A 20345-nucleotide genomic window follows, 5' to 3' on the forward strand; every position below is an offset into this window, starting at 1 on the left:
TATATATATATATATATATATATATATATATTCTCAATATCTACAATAGAACTGACCACTTATTCTATGATGGTATTGACTCTCTGGTGTTTTTACGTACTTCATTCCATATTTATAAATAGCTGTTCAGTATATACTATGATATTCTCTACCCCAACCTCTCTCTTCTACATAACAATATATTGTTATTGTGGAATAATCTATGTAATTAATGAACAAATAACTGTCCTAATATCTGTTATATCACTGACCCATTATTCTGTGCTCATAAATATGTACATGTTGCTTACATTTACATACACACACATATAGGTGTGTGGTGTATGTTATATAGGTCAGGAATGGCACAATTAGTATTCCTTTACTTATTTCAGTCATGTTACTGTGTCCATGTAGGAGCACCACCTTTTAGTTGAACAAATCAACCTCAGGACTTATTATTTTTTAAAGCCTGGTATTCTATTGGTTTCTTTTGCCGAACCGCTATGTTATGGGGATGTGAACACACCAACACTGGTTGTCAAGCAGTGATGGGGGGACAAATACAGACACAAAGACTCGCACACACACACACACACATGTATACGACAGGCTTCTTTCAGTTTCTATCTAGCAAATCCACTCACAAGGCTTTGGTTGGCTCGAGGCTATAGTAGAAGACACTTGCCCAAGGTGCTCTACAGTGGAACTGAACCTGGATCCATGTGGTTGGGAAGCAAGCTTCTTACACCACACCCATGCCTGAGCCAATGTTGAACAAAAATACTTTTTTGTATTTTTTAATTAATTCTTTTATCTCAGTTGGTGAACAGTAGCATCATTGATTAGACAACCCAATTTTTCATAATTGGTAAAAGAATGTGTGTAACTTGGTGCAGAACAACTATCATGAGGAACCTCATGCAGTAATGACTATTTTTTCTAGATTTCCCCCCCCCCCCTCCAGTATTTACATCCTTTGTTGATATAACTAAAAAAAAAACCCATATAAACTGTTCCCATTTGTCAAACTGCACTTTACAATGTGTTAGTCAACCCAAGTTTTTGGTGAAATACATCCACCCAAGGGGACAGTGGAATGAAACCCATATCGATGAGTATAAAAAGAAAATTCTTTTACCACACAGTAATGCCTCTGTTCCTGTGTTATAGGGGTTTGTGGGTCAAAGTATGATCCTAGAATTCAACACATTGGCAGAGCATTTTTCATCCTAGTTTTGGGTTCGGCAGCTCATTGAGGCAAATTGTTTGGAAGCCTGTTATGTGTTTGTGTGGAGATGTTTGTGTGAATGTATGTTACGTAAAAAAGCACCCAGGTCACTCTGTAAAGTGGCAGGGCATCTAGCTGTAAACCTATGCCAAAACAGACCTCACTGGTACTGGTGCCACATAAAAAGCACTTAGTCCACTCTGTGAGGTAATTGGCATTTGGAAGGGTATCCAGTTCTAAAGCTCATGCCAAAACAGACAGTGAAGCCTGGTGCAGTCCTCTGGCTTGCCAGCTCTTGCAAACCATCCAATCCATACCAGCATTAAAAACAGACTTTAAATGATGATGATATATATTGTGTGTGTGGAATAGGTGTTGAGCTCAGTCATTAAATAGTAGGTTCAGTTCTCAGATTGAGCAACCCATTATGTTGTTGAGGAAAGTACTTCAATTCATTCAGCTGAAAAATAAGTACCAGAAACAAGGGTAAAGAAGAATTTATCAAATTTTAGATTGTTATTTGACCATAGAACAATTCCCCATCCCCTCGTCAAGTACTTTTTAATTCTTTTTTCCTCTTTTAATTATTAAATGTGATTATGAAAATATTCATATCAGATTCTTTGTTCTCAAAGAAATGCAATAAACCATTTCATAGACCCCACTGTAACTCAAATCTCTAAAAGTGCAGGTGACAAGATTAGAACCAACACTTCTACCCTCAAAAGCACAGTTGGGTTGGGCAATAGAGGCATATGTTATTCACAATTTGATCTAAAAGTGCCAGAATGGCTCATAATAGACTGTGCTCAGTTGTGAACAAAACAGCAAAAAATAGTCATCAGCAATACAATTTTTAAATATATTTTTAGAATGATTTTATATGCACCTGGACATCTTCCTGGTTGGTATTTCACTGTCTTAATTTGAGCCTTGTGTTTGCACTGTATTAAGCAACCTAAATATTCTTTTTTCCCCCAAAGTGACAGTAATATAGTTTTAATGAAGTTTCAATATTTCAACCACAAAATTATTTCATAAAATCACAAACTGTTTTATGAAAGTATACTAGCTTTGTAAACTAAGTATAAGATTTCTTGTCTGAAGATCTTTTTTAGTAATTTAGCTGAAATTTTTGTATTTTTTATCTGTGCTTGCTAACTTGTGGAAAATTAGGACTATTAGACACTATGGCTGTGTGGTAAGAAACTTGCTTCCCAACCACATGGTTCTGGGTTCAGTCCCACTGCATCGTACCTCAGGCTGACCAAAGCCTTGTGAGTGAGTTTGATAGATGGAAACTGAAAGAAGCCCACCATGTGTGTGTGTATATCTGTTTGCCTCCCACCACCACTAGCTTGACAACTGGTGCTGGTGTGCTTACGTCCACGTAACTTAGTAGTTCAGCAAAAGAGAGCGATAGAATAAGTAGCAGTCTTTAAAATAAGGTAAGTCCTGGGGTCGATTCATTCAACTAAAAAGTTCTCCAAGGTTCTCCCCAGCATTGCTGTAGTCTAATGACTGAAACAAGTAAAAAGAAAAATTATTTTTATCCCAGACCCCACTCAGACCACTACATTCCCACATCAGCTCCTAATGGTGTTGTTATGGTAGTTGATCTGTGAGTTACATATAAACTATGGATAATTGATTTTTATTTGCTTTCTTTATGATTAAATCCTTCATTGTTATGATTCTATTTCTGTCACAGTCCCACAGCAATTTGCCCTATGAAGTTAAGATATTATTTCCTATTATATTTTCAATTAATTTACTGGCTGATAGAATTATTTCACTTTCTGATGATAAACATTCATCAATATAAATAACAGCTAATTACTTCAACCTGTTCCTGTAAATTATCTCAATGTTAATTAGAATTTATGAACGTAAACAGAAGTTTGTAATATCTAATTTGGTTGTTGCTGAACTCAACGTCATTTTAGGGAAAATGATCTGTAACTATCTTGCATAGTCTAATTTAGAGATATATTCTGTACTAGACTAAAATTGCTTGACTTTGAGTTAGTCATTCACTTTTCAGAAACTAGCCATATCCAGAAAGATTGTATTGTTAGCTTCTGAATGCTAGCAGACAGCTATAAACCGGGTAAAATATTTTATCAAAAGTTAAACCCTCTTCTAAATTTAGTTTTCTTCGTACAAGCAAGGAATTTTCTAAATGCTTACAATATGTTGCTAAGTGGTCTAAGTCGACTCTCATTAGACATACCTACAACATGACTGTGATTGAACTGGGTGAAATCCACATATCTGATGTTCCAAATTTCTCATTTCTCATATCACCTGGTGACCAAAACTGTGCATGGGCAAAGTTGTATGCTTAAGGAGCTCACTTCATTGCCATGTGTTTTGGGGGTTGAGCCTACTACATATTGGCAAAGCATCTTCTAGCCACAGCCTGAGGCTCACCAATACATTGGGGAATCAAATTTGGTAGAGGGCAACTGATTTGAAGTTTAACATTCTTTGTATGTGTTTAGATACATACATGTATGTGTTTGCATAAATATCTGAAAAATGTAAAGGCCTCTATGGCCAATTTACTGCAGTTACTGTGGAGAAAATATTCTCTCTCATAGTTAAAAAGAGGTAAAAAAAATTTTCTCCACAGTAACTGCAGTCAATTTGTCTTTACAAGTTGAAATATGTCAAACATATTTTAGCAAATGTCTAAACACTGCTTGGTGCTAATACTGCTGAAAACACACATGTACACACACACACACACATGTATGTGTGTGTGCAAATTATATAAATATATAAGTACATGTAACAGATATATAAACCTGTTTGTATGTATTGAACTTGGAAGCTGCTTTGGGTATATGATAAGGTTTGCTTCACCATCATGTGGTTCCCAATGCATGTCACTTGGCCAGTGGAATTAGAATATCTTACTTGAAAAATAGATAAAAGTTGGTTACAAAAAGAGCATCTGGCTGTAGAAATCTTCCTTGGGTTAAAAAGACATAAAAATGATTATAGACTGTGTGTGTGTGTTAGATGTATGTGTGTAATGTGCATGTATTTGTTTATGCATGTATGTGTGTATGCATACAGTTATATATATGATATAATACTGCGTATGGTATGGGTTTCAGCCATTGGACAGTGGCCATACTGACCACCTTGTTGAAGAGTTCAGTCAATCTTATGCACCCCGGTAGATAATTCCAACTGATACTTTTATATTTGTTAAATTCCTGATTCTACTACAGCCCAATTGTACTAACATTGCAAAGGAGACATGCATATTTCTTGAAAGGAAAAAAAAAAAAAAAAAAAAAAAGGAATATAGGAAAGGGTTTAGAGATTGCTGGTACAATGTTAACTTGTGTAATTGAATCTAATGTAATTATAACAAACTGTTAGTAAATTAATGATGAAGGTGTAGGTTCTCAATTCTACTTAACTGGAAGATGAAGGAGGAGTGTGTGCTTCTATATAAAAATGCTCTAGTTATTCCAACACTTTGACTGCATTAATATGTGCACAGGGACCTAGGTGGGTGTAGCTATTTTAAGATTGGTAGTCTGATAACTAAGGTGTAGTGCTGTAAAGGAGAAAAAAAATGTGTAATGATGGAGTGCAACAGTCTTTCAGGGTAAGATCTTACATCTATTAATTTCTCAACTATATAATAGATAAGTCTGATTTATACATGACTACTAAATTACATGAATGTCTAGTCATAAAGTTATGTTTTTTTCTTTTTTAATCTTGTAAGGTGTGTTGCTAGCTTTTAGAGATCAGATATAACTTGATAAAGAGTTATATGTTGTAGGTTGGCGGGGTTGCAGAATGGATGTACAAACTTAATGTTTTAGCTTTTGGGCCTATATAGGTCATGTTGGTAGAGTTGTGCAGTATTCTAGTTCTTTATGCTGTATATTTTCCAATAAATATTCATAATTAATTTCCACTTGTCAAACATAAAACTTTCAAAACTGTATTTCCTTGTAGGTAACACATAAACCCAATATTAAATAGTAGAAGGTATATAACCCTTCATTAACCCTTAAACAGCAGGAACTGTTCGCATGTGCCTGCCAAATGGGCAAAAGAAATTTTTTTTCTCAAGGGTAATTTTTATACTTATTTTAATAAGTACCAAAAACTATGAAAATGGCATTTCAACCTGCTTTGATTTTTAAAATAAAGACAAAAAGGCATTAAAATCATTTGAGATGATGTCTGCTGTTCTCTAATGAAGCTTCACTTGATGATGTCTTCTACTTCAGGCCTAAGCTCACACTTCTCTGAGCCCATTCACCTAACTTACATTCCTGTATTATTATGTTAGCCTTTAGGTGCATCATGTGCTGTACAAGTTTTCTCTCCTGTAGCTGCAGGCGCATTGAGAAGGGAGAAAACTCATATGGTGACATTATGCATCTACAGAATGCTAAACAAACAGCAACTCTTATCGTAAAAATAGTTATAGAGGAACATAGAAAATAGACCCCCTATGTACATCTTGACAACAAAACAACTTCCTCTCTATATAGCTGTACTTGTGAGCCAATGCTGGAGACAGTGGCTGCCATTGGGTAATGTAGTTTTTGATAAGTCTACTTCATCAGAGTTGATCTGGGTCTAACAACAACCTATTGTACCTAATAACACTGTCACTATTTCCTCTTATACAGCTTTGTAGTCCTACACAACTGTGTACCTGGTAATGCTCTCATTATCATTTAGACATCCTTTTAAATTTTACTCCCACCTGCACAACTATTATGTCTAATAATACTTTCCCCCACTACCTAGACAATTGTACTTATTAATATTGTCCCTCTACTGTACAGCTGAACCTAGCAATATTGTCTCTTCTCTCTAGCTATATCTAGTATTATTACCCCCACTCCATGATACATCTGTATCTAGTAGTATTGTTCCCTCTACCTATACAGTTGTACCTAGTAATATTGGCTCCATCTATGTATACAGCTATATTTAGTACTATTGTCATTTCTGTCTATATATCTTAGATACCAACTATACTGTGTATTTCACTATCTTACCAAGTTCTTTTATCTCTGCCTATAGCTATACAAAAAGCAGTCAGTAAATATAAAGACTCTGCTATTGTTTTGACCAAAGTAAGTTCTACGCAAATACACCTTTTGCTCATATTGGGAACATTCTGTCACATATTTTTTTTGTCAGGTAAATTTCATCCAGGACCATATTATCCAAAGTGTCTGTCTTCCTTTTATGACAACATGGTGTGATTAGAGTGAGATTTGACTGCTATTTCTATCAAGTAGAGCAGTCCCGTACAGTTTTGGTAGTTGGATTGTATAGGCTATCTGCAATACTTTACCAGCTGGGTTGCTTAGGTGAAGGTGTACGATGTTGATAGATATCAGGAAACATCAATGATGATATGGAGAAAATATAAATCTTGTTTAATGTTATGCACTTTTAACAACTCACATATACATAATACAAAATGTGGTAGAATAGATTTGTGTAATATTTGGATGCATTTAAACTAGAGGGTTTTTAAAACTGATTTATATCAATATTCAGATAATAGCAAGATTGTAATACCAATGTAAATCATAAATTGGGGTTTATATCTACTTAGATTTCACAGATATTTTAAGCGCCAGTTCAGGATGGAAAGACAGAGTTCAGTTAGCCAGAATGGAATATGAAGATATCAATATAAGACAAACAAGTAGAGATGGATTGGCAGAGCATCAGAAAATACTTAATAGTATTCAGTTAGTGTCCAATACACTCTTGAGTTCAAATCCTGCAGAGGAAAATTTGCCATTCATCCTTCAGCGGTTTGGTAAAATAAAGTATGATAACAAAATTCTAATCAATTGCAATATATCCTTCCACAAAAAATTTGTGACCTTGTACCAAAATCAATATTCTAGAAACTGGTTCAAGCAGTAAGTTGTTTAGTTCCAGATCATTCTTTATAGGTCTATGATTAAAAGTGGCTCTCAGAAAACATTCTAATAGATGATATTTCCTTTAGAACTGCCTGCACCAAAAAAAAAAAAAAAAAAGAAATCCTCTCTGTCTAGAAATGAGAAGACAAAATAGCGTTTGCAGACATTTAATTGCTATAGTATTGGACCACAGCAATTAAATGTATGCAAATATTATGGTAATTAATTCTATAGAATATGGCAATTTGTCTGCCCCCTTTTCAGCACTCACGTATGTGAAACATCACACTGACCAAAGCATTCTTCTTTATTTATGTCAATAGAATGTAATTTGAAGGCGATTTGGTTACTATTTCTAGCAGGTCTATTGAATGTGCGGAAGCTTCCTCATAATCTATCAGGATTGACAGAAATGGTATAGCATCAGATGAAATTTCTTATTTAGCTTTAGTAATGTTATTCTAAGTTCAAACCTTATTAGTACTCCCTTTATCTGACCTTGATAAAATCCAGGCAAATACCAGGATGTTAAAACAAAAAACAAAACAAAAAAAACAAAAAAAAAAAGAAAGAAAAAAAAGGAAGAAAGAGCTAGGAGTCAAACTATGGTGCTGAGGATATTAATGTAGTTGATTTTGAAAAGGATTTTGCTCAAATTCCAAACCTAGCAGAAAATGAGACAGCAGAGGAGCATCCATAAAGATAGGACTTCAATGTGGTTCAGTTAAGGACTGGAAGTCTTCTCTGCGGACATTTGGCTATCCAGCTCTCCCTAGAATTTCTTACTATAAAAGCTAGGCAGTTGCCATCTTTTAACACAGTTACAGTCATTATTTAAAAAATTCATACTAATTGGCATTATATTTTAGAAAAATAAATTTTCTATTTGATGCAAAAATAACTTTGGTGGTAAGTGATGTAGAATATAATAATGACTAACAGAACTTGGAGACAGAATACTTCTATATTTGCTCAAACTAGAGTAGACAGCCTGTTATAACATTTGATTGGTAGTGAGATTAGATTTAACATGGCCCCACCTCTTTTCTCTATTTCCTTCTTAATTAAGTTTCACTTCACATCAACTAGTGTTTATAGAACTATTTAGCTTGGCATAAAACTTCTCGCAATGGAAATGTTAAGTTCTTCTCCATACCTGTATAAGAATACTAATATTATGTAAGCCTGTTCAATAAAGTTAACTTACAACTAAGCTCTATAACTGATGTAATAAAAGCAACAGAAAATAAATCAGTTCACTCAAGAATTTAAGAGACAATTTTTATTTATTACACTACTTGACCAAACATGAATTACCCATCCATCTTTGCATCATGAAATATCTTCTAAGGGAGCTTTTGATTAATATCTTTTACTTGTCTCAGTCTTCTGACTGTGGCTATGCTGAGGCACTACCTTGAAGGGTTTTAGTAGAACAAATTGACCCCAAGGCTTATTTCTTGGTACTCATTCTATCTGTCTCATCTGCCAAACTGCTAAGTTACGGGGATGTAAACACACCAACGCTGGTTGTCAAGTAGTTGTGAGTCACACACACACACACACACACACACACACACACACACACACACACACACACAGGCTTCTTTCAGCTTCTGTCTGCCAAATCCACTCAGAAGGGTTTGGTCAGCCTGAGGCTATAGCAGAAGACAGTTGCCCAAGGTGCTATGCAGTGGGACAGAACCCAGAACTATGTGGTTGGAAAGGAAGCATTTTACCATACAGCCACGCCTGCATTAGTGTTTTTTTTTCCATATGCAACTGGACACATCGGCTATGTGGTAACAAGTTTGCTTCCCAACCACATGGTTCCTGGTTTAATCCCATTGTGTGGCACCTTGGGCAAGTGTCTTCTACTATAGCCTCAGGCCAACAAAGCCTTGTGAGTAGATTTGGTAGACAAAAACTGAAAGTTCATTGTATATATTTGTGTGTTTGTGTCAGTGTTTGTTCCTCCTACCACCATCACTTGGTGGTATGTTTATATCCCCATAACTTAGTGGTTTGACAAAGAGACCAATAGAATAAGTATGAGGCTTAAAGAAAGAGAAAAAAATAAGTAGTGGGGTTGATTCACTCAACTAAAAGGTAGTGCCCCAGCATAGCCACCGTCTATGGACTGAAACAAGTAAAAGATATGTACAGTACATAAATATTGGGTTTAAATATTATCTCTGCAGACAATTAAAAGGGTCTATAATAGGGAGGGGCATCCAGCTGTAAAATACTGCCTGAAAGTCTTATGCAACCCATCCCAGCATGGACGAACAGACATAAAAACTCTGAGGATAATGAAATCTCTTAGTTGTCTGAACCCCCATCCCACTGCGTGGCACCTTGGGCAAGTGTCTTCTACTATAGCCTGGGGCCGACCAAAGCTTTGTGAGTGGATTTGGTAGACGGAAACTGAAAGAAGCTTGTCATATATATACATGTATATTTTTTCAATGTGTACAAATAACATGGAAAAAATATTTATAAATAGTTACCAGGGTAGTAAAAATTCACATAAGTGCCAAGGATATTACAGCCTACTTATAAAGGTAGAAATTCCAGGGTTAAGTGAAATGTCTTTGTATAACATGGATGAATTAAGAAATGGAGTCAAACACAGGTGTTATTCAAATCTTTATACTTCCGACACATGTTTTGAAGAAAACATTGATATTATTCCGGAGGGAATAAAATGATGTAAAACAATGCGATCTTCGCATCAGGGTAAAAAAAGAGAAACAAAACACATCAGTAAGCCATTTTTACTGAATGTGATTACTGTGTATATGATGAAGGTAAGTTATTTAAAAAAAAAAACGTTAATAGATTTAACGTCAAAGGTAATTTAGAGGAGGAGGAGAAAGAAAGAAATTAACAGAAAATTAATAGTGGAGAAATATAGTGTGATAGATGAATGGGAATAAAGTTTAAAAGTATGGAAATAGATATATGTAGAGGAAATGAAATGTAAGAAGACAGTTAATGGTTGAATTTTATAGATTGGTAGAAATTACTTGTAAGAACTAAAGGTATGTTTTTGCCAATGTTTACAACGATAAACGCATTCTTTAAACTTGTTTACAAGAGAATTCTTCGAGAACAGGATGAGGAATTGTTCTTCGTTACAGAGTGGACAAAAAGATTTATCATATGAGAAGGATCGAGATAGAATATTCCATTCCAAATCAAATTGTTTATCATATTCCTTTAGAGACCAAATTAATTTACTAACCCCAGTATTGTTGCATTTATATATATACATACATATATATATATATATATATATATATAGTGTATATGTGTGTGTGTCTTTGTGTCTGTTTGTCCCCCATCACCACTAGACAACCAGTTTTAGTGTATTTAAGTCCCTGTAACTTAATGGTTCAGCAAAAGAGACCAATAGAGTAAGTACTAAGCTTTAAAAATGTAAACCCTGGGGTTGATTTGTTTGACTAAAACCCTTCAAGGTAGTGTTCCTGCATGGCCACAGTCAAATGACTGAAACAAGAATAAAAGAATATACCAATAACCTTAGGGTTGTGAATGAATAAGAGAACATTTTGTGATTGCTCAACCTGTAAGAGATCCCAATCCGAATAGCCCTGACACCACACCTATCGTTTTAAACAATGGAGGATATATTAGATAATGTACTTTTGTTTTGAATTAAAAGCTGGGATAGTCATGGCTGGAATGCCTTCAGTTATAGATCTGCTTTTTTTTTAGTATTGACCTAGTTCTACACAACAATAACTTAAGGAAGGGAAAGGTGAGGTCTTGCATATCAGTTTCTCTTACCCAATAAATTGCGAAATTCTGAAACTGACTTTCAGTACTAATTAATTGTTAATATTTCTGCAGTATTTAAGATGGAGAGCTGGCAGAATTATTAACCTGCAGGCGAAATGCTTAGCAGCATTTCATCTGTCCTTACATTCTGAGCTCAAATTCCACAGAGGTCAACTTTGCCTTACATCCTTTCAAGGTCAATAAAATAATTATCTGTTGAGCACTGAGGTCAATGTAATTGACTCACTCCACTCCCTGAAATTGCTGGCATTGTGCCAAAATTTGAAACCAGTATTTCTGTGGTATTTTAGTACTGTTATTTGACTACATGTGTATTCTGATTGAGGAGAAATATGATCAAAGGTGTTCTAGTATGACCATCCCAACTTTTTTTTTTTTTTTTTTGCTGACATAATGTGTGTATATCAAATTTATCCTTTATTGTTTTAAGACACTATTTTTCTGTGTATGTGACACTATTTTTAGCAGGTTGAATACCACATGTAAAGCTCTCTTGTTTGTAAGAAGGACTTTGAAATAATCTTCTGTATTGAAACGATTTGATATTTACATGATCTGTCAGCTATAAGAAAAAGAACTTTCTGAATATTGAAGTGTTTTAATGTCATCTTGTGCTGGACTGCTGACAGATTGGTCAAGGTTTCACATTTAACTGCTTGAATCATTATGTTGTCTCCTTGAGTGAGTCATAACTCTTGCTTCTTCGAGTTTAATATATGAGTTTTACATAAGCCAATGAGGTTGCCTTTATGCTGTCACTCCACCTACTACAAATAGTAACACACATTCTGTTAAATCATACCTTACTATCTTAATAGGAAAGGGATACATTGTTGTCCTGGATGTATGTATACTATCTAATAAAAAAGAGGTGGAGACGCAATGACCCAGTGGTTAGGGTAGTGGACTCGCGGTCATAGGATCGCGGTTTCGATTCCCAGACCGGGCGTTGTGAGTGTTTATTGAGTGAAAACACCTAAAAGCTCCACGAGGCTCCAGCAGGGGATGGTAGCGAACCCTGCTGTACTCTTTCACCACAACTTTCTCTCACTCTTACTTCCTGTTTCTGTTGTGCCTGTAATTCAAAGGGTCAGCCTTGTCACACTGTATCACGCTGAATATCCCTGAGAACTACGTTAAGGGTACGCGTGTCTATGGAGTGCTCAGCCACTTGCACGTTAATTTCACGAGCAGGCTGTTCCGTTGATCGGATCAACTGGAACCCTCGACGTCGTAAGCGACGGAGTGCCAACAACAATAAAAAAGACAGTGGTGGTCGTAGCCTTTGCTCATCAGATTGTTTGATCATGGCTGGATTGAGATTAAATAGTAACATCAGTGAAAGGGTTTACTCTTCCTGTTCCACAGTTGTGTGATTAGTAGAGAGAAAACCTAACTGCTGACAGAATTTGCTGACTAAAAACAGCCATATCATGAAAACATGAAAGAATTCAGTTGAAAACAGCAAGCAAACAAAACGTTCTTGAATCAGTTGGTTGTCTTCAATTCAACACATTTCCCTCTGTTGATGTTTTCCAGCTACAATAAAACATCCTATTGTTAGTAAATTGCACTGAACTCCCTATTTTTTCTATTAAGCTGAAAGTTGTGTGTTTTGTAAATAACTATTGATTTTTAAAATTTTTTGTTATCTGTCATATAATTGTACATGCCTTTCTCACTTGCTGAGAACAATTCCAACTTCCTTCCAACTTCCCTTTTAAACCAACCATTCTGTAGAGTCAGCAGGCATGAAATGAAATCTTTTTCTTCCAGAATAAAATATTTATATGACCTGTCATCACCATTGTTATTTTACCATCTTCATTAGCATCAACTACAATATTCTCATCATCACCATCATCATCATCATCAGTGATAACCTCCTCCTTATTATCATCATCATTAGCTACAGTTTTCTTGTCACTGTCCTCTGTAACTTCCTCATTGTCATTATATCTGCAGCACCAAGAAGCCTATGAGGGAGTTGCTACACGGTTGTTTGACCTGCTACAAATAGCAACCAAATCCCCTTCAAATGGCACCTTTATCATTTTTAAGTGTTTTGAAATAAAAATGCTTGTTGAACACAGATGAAATGTCTTTGCTTATGGATTTTCTCAATCAGGGCTGACCTGGGATCAGAACAACAGGTACAACAATATTCACATAGTTAGCGTCATCATCTCTGTTTTATTTATAAAATTTCATTTAATCTCTGTTTAACCTCCAGGTAGGATAAACAGATTTTTTTAACATACGGCCTGCCTAGCCCTTTAAATGGATGAAACCTATGGAAGAGGGACATTAAGGAAGACGTGGGAATGCCTCAAATGGCATGTATAAGCGAGATGTGGTCCCTGACATTTGGGAGGGCAGTAGCTCCAAACAAAAATTAACTTGGACAGTAACAATCCATCCCACCCATACCATCATGAAAAAAGCAGACATAAATGGTGTGTGTGTGTGTGTGTGTGTGAAATTTAACTCCATTTATGAAACTGGTATACTTTAGAGTTGTACTTGTTTAGCTAATGATTTGATCTGAAGCGAAACAATTACATTGATATTTGTGATGTTAGCTACCTAGTTCTACTTGAAAGGCTAGATCTCCCTCCTCGCTCCCAACATAAATTTATTCCACTGTTTGAATTATTGATGTTACATTTGGTCAATGCAGAACATTACTAGTTTCCTCAGATTCAACTGTTTCATTACATGACTTGTCTAGTCAACTCCTCCTATCACATTTATTACAAACCTCTTAATATGAAAATTTAGTCACGATATTTTGATTATTTATCTTTTTATCTTTTTACTTGATTCAGTCATTAGACTGTGGCCATGCTGGGGCACTAACTTGAAGGGTTTTAGTTGAACAAATTGACTCCAGGACTTATTTTTTAAGCCTAGCACTTATTTTACCAGTCTCCTTTGCCGAACCACTAAGTTACAATGACATTCACTCACCAACACTGGTTGTTAAGCAGTGGCACGGGTCAAACACTGACACGAAGACACACACTCATAAATACATACATATAATCATTCATTCATATATATATATATATATATATACATATATATATATATACGCGTGCACGTGCGACAGGCTTCTTTCAGTTTCTGTCTATCAATCCACTCACAAGGCTTTGGTCAGCTTAAGACTATAGAAGTCTCTTGCTGTGCGGTGAGACTGAACTTAGAACTATGTGCTTGGGAAGCAAGCTTCTTGCCACACAGCCATGTCTGCACTTATTGTAATATATTTATCACATTGGTTGTCTTAGTTGTGGTTTTATCACTCTCATGTTAAAAATCTAAATCACACCATTACATTTATATAATATCTACATTTGTATTTCTTGAAGGGCTTGCTGTGGGGAGGCCCTTCCTTTGTCTTGAGTCTATAGCATGAAAAATAATTTCTGTATTATGTTTTATATCTTTTATAAATTTGACTTTAAAGTCTTGTCTTGGCAGTCTCTCTCTCTCTCTCTTTCTGTGTGTGTGTTTTGTAAAAATGTGTTGTTAATCTTGATCAGGTAATCCTATGGCAAACAAGGGGTTGGCCAAACAATGAAGTGTGACTCACATATTCATCTTAGTTACATTGTCTCTGATATGCAATGATAAATTGCATGAAGTGCTGTTGTAGTAACCTGGACATGTTGCACTCTCTGTACTGTCCTGTCTATTTGTGTATGCCAGTATATCCTGATGGTGGCCACCCAGTAGAAAGGGGGAAGGTAGGGTCCAAAATGCAACAGTATTTGTGTTTTATGTTACTATGAGCTGGGTGAGAGTGTTTTTAGGTGGTTGTAATAATACTGTGTTGTGTATGTGTGTATGTATGTATGTATGTATGTATGTATGTGTGTATATATATATATATATACACACACATACATATATATATATATATGTGTGTGTGTGTATGTGTGTCTGTTTGACCCCACTATTGGTTGACAATTGGTGTTGGTGTGTTTACGTCCCAGTAACTTAGCAGTTCAGCAAAAGAGAATGATAAAATAAGTACCAGGCTTCAAAAAGAAGTAGGTAGTGGGGTCTATTGATTCGATTAAAAATTCTTCAAGGTGGTGCCCCAGCATGGCCGCAGTCTAATGACTGAAACAAGTAAAAGATAAAAGATATATATATGTATACATGTATGTATATATGTGTGTGTTAATATTCCTGGGTATTTTGTAGGGACAGGGAGAGAGCCATTGAATTTTCTTTCAGTAGTGTTTGTCTCCTTACATATCAAGGTAGTTTTTCATTTTTAGTATTTTTACTTGTTTGTGGGTGTGGTCCATCTACACTGTATTATGATGTGTAGGACTCTGTTTAGAGTTTGTAGTTTATTGTGGGAGAAATTGTGAACCTAAATAGAGCTGCCATATTTTGTAATAGGTCCAATGTAGGTTCATTTCCAATGATCAAATGTGGTACCCATGAATAAACAAAATGTTTTTACTTTTTTCTTTCTCTTTTATCTTTTACTTGTTTTAGTCGTTAAACTGCGGCCATGCTGGGACACCATCTTGAAGAATTTTTAGTCGGATGTATTAGCCCCAATACTTATTTTTTTAAAGCTTAGTTCTTATTCTATTACTCTCTTTTGCCAAACTACTGTTACAGGGATGTAAACATCAGTAACTGTTGTCAAGCAGTGGTGGGGGACAAACACACTCACACACACACACACACACACACACACACACACACACACACACAATGGGCTTCTTTTGGTTTTCATCTACCAAATCCATTCATATTGCTTTGGTCAGCCCAAGTAGAAGACACTTGCCCAAAGTGCTACACAGTGGGACTGAACCAAGCTTCTTACCATAACAGCTACACCTTCACCTGTTTTTTTTTTCCTCATCTTCTGAGTGTGTTGTATGTTAGTCTCACTCTTTTTGTATTTTGTAAGTGTTTGTGCTATGTTTTATGCTGTTCAGTATAATAGTTGGTTGCATTTGTTCTCTGATGTTGTTGGAAAAGAGAGGATTTGGTTGGTACTTAAACTCTTTAGTATTCAAACTGGCCTAAATATTCTAAATATTCCAACCTAAATATTCTACCATTCTTGTGTTAAAATTGGCCATATCTGGCCTCACACACCGACCCTAAATTGTTGTTCTAAAAATAAGCAATCACACCATGAAAATCTTAGCTACAACATAATGCATGATAAATTCAAAATAGGCACATGGCTCAGTGGTTACTGTTGGGATCACAATTATGGTGTAATGAATCTGTTTATCTCACGTTGCCCCAGTTCACTCAGCTGTAGAAATGAGTTGCGATGTCACTGGTGCCAAGCTGTATCAACCTTTGCCCTTCCCTTTGATAACATCGGTAGTGTGGGGAGGAGAGGCTGGTATGCATGGGTCAAGCAGTGGTGGCTTTCCATAAATAACCTTGCCCAGACTTGTGCCTCAGAGGGGAACTTTCTAGCTGGAATCCCATGGTCATTCATGATCAAAAGGGGTCCTTCAAAATAATGTATATAAATAACCCTTACATTTGACAGCTATCTGAATGCTAAGGGGTTAAGTCTGTTGTTGAGGCAGGTTTCTGAACTGGGTTCAAATACAGGGTGTTCCATAAAAAATGAATTCTTGTAAACATTTTACATATTTCTAATGAGTTATGTCTCCCATTTAGGTATGGAACACAATGTCAGTCATATGTCCATCTGCACTGAGTCTGCATACATTTATATGCTCCTCCAAATTTTCGATAACTCTCTCACAGATGTGTGGCCCAATGCCTCCAATCACATGCCTGGTTTCAGCCTTGAGTTCAGGAATTGTGTGTAATTTCTTGATGTATACCTGTGATTTCACATGCCCCCAAAAGAAGAAATCACAAAGGGTAAGATCGCAGGACCTTGGTGGCCATGGTTGGTCACCATGCAAGGATATCACTCATTGCAGAAATTTTTTGTGGAGTAATGCAAGTGTTTGACGCAAAGTGTGGTAGGTCGCTCCATCCTGCTGAAACTAGAGGTTGTCAATCTTCATATCTTCCAAGTTCAGCCATAACTGAGTGTCTCGGTAACATTTTCCATTAATGGTAACTGCATTCCCCATCATCATTTTCAAAGAATGGTCCAAGCACCTGTCCAAAACCACACCACACCATACAGTCGCTTTCAGTGGATACATTTCATGCTCTTGCATTATTTGATGATTTTCATTTCCCCATATCCGGCAGTTCTGTTCGTGCCTTGTCACTGAAGATGATTTTCTTTGCAAAATTTTCATCAGCTGCAAGTCTCTCCATAACCCAGTCAGCAAGTTTCCACTGCCTCCCATGGTCAGGTGGCTGAAGATGCTGTGTAAGTTGAATTTTGTATGCATGCAAATGAAGGTCTTTATGCAAAATTCGATGTAATGAAGTGGTCAGGATGCCCAACTGCTGTGAACATTGGCGAATTGATTTTCCCATGCTCAGTGACACTTTTTCGCACAACATTTTGTTGCTCTGTCCAACGAGAATGATTCCACCCAGGCAATATGGCTGTTGCAACTGAACCAGTTGTTTTAAACTTCGTCATTAGTCTGCGAACTGTAGACTCTTTGGGTGCTTCATTTCTCCCCAAAATGGTATGAAGCGTTCCAGCTGTTTGCGTCGCACTTTCTCCGTTTTGGTAAAATGTCTTTATGATGAAAGCGCATTGCTCAGTTGTAAACTGCTCCATGACACACTGCTCACTATTCTGAAAAACAAACAAAAAAACTATTAATCGGAGTGAAGAGAGATAGCAGACAAGATAAAAGCATGCCTTCAAACTTCAAAACACAAAAGCCATCCAATTCAAATTCAGCGTTTTTTACGGAATGCTCTATAGTTGTGCAGCAGTGTCTAGAGAATGGAGGGGGAATACATGATGTTTGTAGGTTTTATGGTATTTTGAGAAAATCCTGTTTTTACAGGTTGAAAAAAGTGAGTAGAAGGACATATCCCTCTGGTACTTCATTCAAAGAAATTATAGGTACTGGAAGTATTGTTTCTACACACTATTATAAGCTTGGCAGTCTGAAAGGTAATCCGTTGTGTGTTTCTTAAAGTGGTGAATATTTTTTGTATGAACTGATAGAGGATGAATTGCTGGTGTCATTAGCTATTAGAATGGCACATATGTATGGGAGTCTTTCTCTTTTTAACTATTGATGTCAGTATATATAATCTGTTAGGTTTTGTGAGCAGCATCTATGTCTGAATTTCATGTGACTTGGAGAAAGGGTTGCTTCGGTTAATGATGTCAAGGATTAGCCTTTCTAAAATTTTGGGGTTTTGCATAGGGAGTGATGGTTGTAAGTGAAGTTACTTCATTTGGGATTTTGATAAGCTTTTAAGACTTGTTTCAATTTTGCTTATCTTATCTTTGAGATTCTGGAGAATTTAATGTGGGTGTAGTTTGTGTGTGCCTGGTTAGATGGATGTAGTGTCTGTGTGCACTGATAAGTAGATGAAGTGTCTGTTTGCGCACACACATACACAGATGGATTGATGTGTGTGTAGATGGGTGTAGTTTTGGGGGGACAGGTGGGTGTATGTAGTTGGTGTGCTCTACATGTTGTCTTCCTTTCAATGCTAGTTTTATATCAAGCTCAACCTAACAAGTCAACGTTTATTTGTTAGGAGAGGGAAATTGTTATTAGTGAATACAGTACCGATCTGCTGCTGTATTTGTGTGTGTGTGTGTGTGTGCTTGCTGAAGGTGCTTATACATTCTTGTCCTATTTAGCTGCTGGCAGCAGAATAGATAACAACTAAGTCTTAGGGAGCAGTGTGCTGAATAAAGTGGATTTTGGTAAATTTTCTGGCTTACTGTGCTAAGATGATGAAATTCTTTTACACAAGAATAGAACAGAATCTGAAAATCAACAATTCATCCACTTGTCCCTTTAAAGGGTAGCAAAGTTCTCTCTTTCAACACACATATGCAATATATATATATATACATATATCATGTATATAATGTAATGTATATATGTATATAATGTAATGTATATATGTATATAATGTAATGTATATATGTATATAATGTAATGTATATATGTATATAATGTAATGTATATATGTATATAATGTAATGTATATATGTATATAATGTAATGTATATATGTATATAATGTAATGTATATATGTATATAATGTAATGTATATATGTATATAATGTAATGTATATATGTATATAATGTAATGTATATATGCATATAATGTAATGTATATATGCATATAATGTAATGTATATATGTATATAATATAATGTAATTATGCAGGAGTGGGTTGTAGTAAGTAGCTTGCTTACCAATCACATGGTTCCGGGTTCAGTCCCGCTGCATGGCACCTTGGGCAAGTGCCTTCTACTATAGCCTCAGATCGACCAAAGCCTTGTGAGTGGATTTGGTACACACAAAACTCAAAGTACCACGGTGTGTCTCCTCACCCTTGCTTGATAACCAATGTTGGTATATTTACGTCCCCGTATCTTAGTGGCTCAGCAAAAGAGACTGATAGAACAAGTACTAGACTTACAAAGAATAAGACCTGGGGTCGATTTGTTCAACTAAAGGTAGTGCTCCAGCATGGCTGCAGTCAAACAATGCCAGTACTGTGCTTGTGGCATGCAAAAAACACCATCCAAACATGATCGATGCCATGCCTGCCTGACTGCCTCCTGTGCCAGTGGCACATAAAAAACACCCACTACACTCTCGGAGTGGTTGGCATTAGGAAGGGCATCCAGCTGTAGAAACATTGCTAGAACAGATTGGAGCCAGGTGCAGCCACTGGTTCTCCAGACCTCAGTCAAACCGTCCAACCCATGCCAGCTGAAAAACGGACGTTAAATGATGATGATGTATATATAATGTAACGTAAAGTCTGTCATACCGGCCATGACGAAGGGAAATAGCCCTGAAACTCGAGTCGCCTTTATATATTTATATTTATATATTTAATCCTTTATATTGAACACACAATATTTCATCTACATTCAATACTTTCTTTCATGGTGCCATCCATTTTTATTTTATTTTATTTTATATTATATATTGTATATTATATTATATATTGTATATTCCATATTCTATACCCCACATTGATTCTGCAGGAATATAAATAAAACTTAAAAAACAGACAGTGTTGGAACTCTTTTAAACAAAATGTGTGCGTGTGTGTGTGCGTGTGCGTGTGTGTGCGCGTGCGTGCGTGTGTGTGTGTGTGTGTGTGTATACATATATGTATGTAATGTGTGCATATATATGTATGTAATGTGTGCATATATATGTATGTAATGTATGCGTATATATGTATGTAATGTGTGCGTATATATGTATGTAATGTGTGCG

The 20345-nt window shown here is 36.0% G+C and overlaps 1 protein-coding gene across 5 annotated transcripts in view; it reads left to right on the top strand.

The window, feature by feature from the left end:
• LOC106876441 (protrudin) overlaps positions 1 to 20345 on the top strand; it is a 95527-nt gene that overhangs the window by 8598 nt on the left and 66584 nt on the right. The gene's annotated exons all lie outside the window — the stretch shown is intronic.

This window comes from Octopus bimaculoides, chromosome 18 (assembly GCF_001194135.2).
Source record: "Octopus bimaculoides isolate UCB-OBI-ISO-001 chromosome 18, ASM119413v2, whole genome shotgun sequence".
Classification (NCBI taxonomy): domain Eukaryota; kingdom Metazoa; phylum Mollusca; class Cephalopoda; order Octopoda; family Octopodidae; genus Octopus; species Octopus bimaculoides.